Genomic DNA, 3,372 nt, shown 5'->3' with positions numbered 1-3,372 from the left:
GGCTGGACACGGGGCAACAGGCAGGCAGACAGGCAGGAGAAAAGCGAAGGTTGCGGGCAGTCCCTGTGGCCACCAGCTGACTGGCTTCCTTCCTTCCACAGGGTCACCAGTCCCTGGGGGATTTACGGGCAGGCTGCGGGACTGCCGGTGGGACTGATGGATGGTGGGGAAGAAGGCTTCTCTTCTAAGAAGCTTTGGCTGGCTATGTATAGCCGGCTAGCGACAGGCACATGAAAGCTCACAGCTCTCACATGCCAACGCAGAAGCCCCAGCAGCCCCTGCCCAGGGCTTCAAGCCTGGCTCCTGCCTCCAACTTAGCCCCTATGTGATGCTGTCCTTTCTACACACACACACACACACACACACACACACACACACACACACACACACACACACACACACGGTGGTTCCATAGTCCAGAATATACAACTACCCCATTTCAAAGGAAATATAAGCTATTTTGTGCTTTTGAAAGCAGTCTTTTTTTTTTTTCTTTAAGTGCAACATGAAACATTTACTTCTTTATGTATTTGAGAGGCAAAATGGGTAGATAAGCGCGCGCGAGAGAGAAAGCTCCTATCTGCTGGTTCACTCTTCAAATGAGTTCCTGGGCCAGTGAACCAGAAACCCAATCCAGGTCCGTAACTTGAACTGCAACCACTTCTTCTCAGAGGCTGCATTGGCAGGGAGCTGGAGTGAAGAGAAAGGCTGGGCATGGAGCCCACGTACTGTGATGTGGGACACAACGTGCTAACCATTGGCTTATATGCCCATCCTGAAGGCATGTTCCAGACTGTTTCAAGTATGACAATGCTTCCTACGAGGCACAAATTATGCCAACTCCTAGGGGTAACAAGTTAGGGAGAGGAAAGCTGGCAGCTTCCACCTTCTACCCTGGGGCGAGTCATCGATAAGGATGCTGTGCACCTTGAGGCCTCAGATGTGTTCCCACGGACCCAGACTAATGGCTCTGCCATGCTGATGTACCTGATCAGGGTGCAGGTACCTTCCAGCTGCGGCTTCCTTAGCTCTGACCAGGCTGACCTTCAGTCCCTGAATTAAAGGAAAGAAAAGACAAGGTGATCCTAATACAAACCACACCATGAAGTAGGACAAGTGGAAAAGCTCTGTTCCTGAAAGACAGGGAGGAAGGGAGTCAGCCTGTCACATGGGCCTTGGAATGAAGCAAACATTTTTCACAGCCCCAGCACAGAATGCTTCCCACCTGCATGCAGTCTCGAATATTCTGAGGCTGTGGTTACACAGGGCTGGGGGCCAGGGGTTGGGGGACTGGGAGTGGCTGGGAGCCTGCAGGGCACACAATGAGAGCAAATCAGGGTGGCCCCTCTGTGCCTCTCTGGCCAGTGGGCCACGTTCTTTGGGGCACAAGCAGCCTCCCTCTCACAGGGAAAGGACTGATTTCTTGGGACAGCTTACACCACAACCTCAATGAGAAGAGAAATTGGTTTAGACAGAGATCAGGCTAAGAACCTCTGCTCCATAAATAACAGTGTGTGCACAAGGAGACAGCTGCTCAGCCTTTCTTCCCAAAGCAAGGTTAAGGCAGCTTAAAAAACAAAGTCATTTAGTATTATGCCAGAGAGTTTCAAAGTATAGCAAGAGGAGAGGATTTTTTTTTTTTTTTTTTGGCAAACAACCTCAGCACACACCCTGCACTATGGTAATTCTGGGAGCTTGTCCTGCCAGTCAGAGCTGAGACCCTGCCCCCAGGGCAGATAGATGCATCTCTGGCTGTGACCGTAGGCATGGTCATGGCTGTGTAGCTACCAGGCATTATGTAATGAACTCGTGAGTAGCCTTTGGCGCTACCCTGGCCATAAACCATCATGTCTACTGCAGGGAATGGCAGCCCATGCGAGTGCATGGCTGGAATATTGTCGTCCGCTCAAAAGCCCGTGGAGGAAATGGGATGACTTCCTCGGTTCTGGCTGGGTTATTCCTGGTCTGTGTTTCCAAGTAGCGAAAAGTCCCTTTGTGAATTTCTTCTGCTAAGGAAATGCCTTTTCCTGTGGTTCTTATCAACATGATGCCAGTTCTATGGGGCAGTTGGGGCAGAGAACGGAGAAATGGCAGAGCTGTCCTGCTTTCAGATCAAAGATGTTCTCCCAGTGAAACTGTTGACTTTATCTGAACAACAATGCGCTAGACTCCCTGCCTGATCCATGCCCGCAATGATGGAATTATGACTGGTTAAGAGCTGTACTACTGTAATAATACGGAGAAAATCAATATGAGGGGAGAGCTTAGGGAGGAGTTGGGGGAATCCCAGAGCCTATGGAACTGTGTCATAAAATGAAATTAAAAGAAAAAAAAAAAAAAGAAATGGCAGAGCTGTCACCCTAGGGATAGTTCATCTGATCCTTGTGGGGAAGCATGGCTCACTCATGAACATGTATAGGAAAACTGCTACTTTCTTTAAATTTAAAAAAGGTATTTTATTTATTTATTTTAACTGAGAAGCATAAGGAGGACTGTTATATACAGATTCAATCTCCAAATGCACTAAGCAGCCAGGCTGAGCTGGGAGCCAGGAACACAACGCATGCCCACTTGCGGGTGGCTGGAACCCAATGTTTGGAGCTGCCTCCTGGGGGTTGCATTAGTGGGAAGCTGGAATCAGGAGGTGAGGCTGGCATCAAGCCTAGATTGTCTAACACAGGATACAAGGTAAACACTTTTAACAGACAACGTAAATTCTTTTTAATCCATGAAGAATCATTTAACCTATCATTTAAATAGAAATGTTTGAAGCAAATGAAATATGTGATTTAAAAATGTCTGGTAGCTTCTATAAAATGGACGAAAGGAAGATGGTGAAATGAACAGCTGTAATTTAGCTAATCCACTATATCTAAAATATTATCACTTGAACATGCACTTGATATAAAAGTAGCTGTAGGAATATTTTATGTCCTTTTTTTCTACTCTGAGTCTTCAGAATCCAGTCTCTACTTTACTCTTACCCCTCTCAGTTCAGCTGCTTAGCCTCATTTCAAATGCCTTGGATCACATAGATTTAATTTTTGTCTATTTGCTTGTTTTAATTATTTAATTTTACTCTTTATTGGTTTGAAAGGCAGAGAGACCAAGATCTCCCATTTGGCTCCCCAGCTGCCTCCTGGTAAAGCCGTGGATTGCAGCTGGGAGCAGGAGATTCCTATGAGTGTTAGTGATATCAGCATCTAAGACATTACCTGCATTAAACTTATCTGACCAAAGATAGTAGAATTTATCTAAGTATCTAAGACAAAATTTGGGTGTTTTGAAATGACAGTATGGTGCTTATGGGTAACAATCTTAAACAGACTACCACTATTTTTAAAGAAAGTTTTTAATGATTTTAATTAAAAA

The sequence above is a fragment of the Ochotona curzoniae genome, unplaced genomic scaffold (genome assembly GCF_017591425.1).
Source record: "Ochotona curzoniae isolate NIBS_2020 unplaced genomic scaffold, NIBS_Ocur_1.0 contig_2599, whole genome shotgun sequence".
In the NCBI taxonomy this organism is placed as follows: Eukaryota; Metazoa; Chordata; class Mammalia; order Lagomorpha; family Ochotonidae; genus Ochotona; species Ochotona curzoniae.
This window is presented reverse-complemented; position numbering follows the sequence as displayed.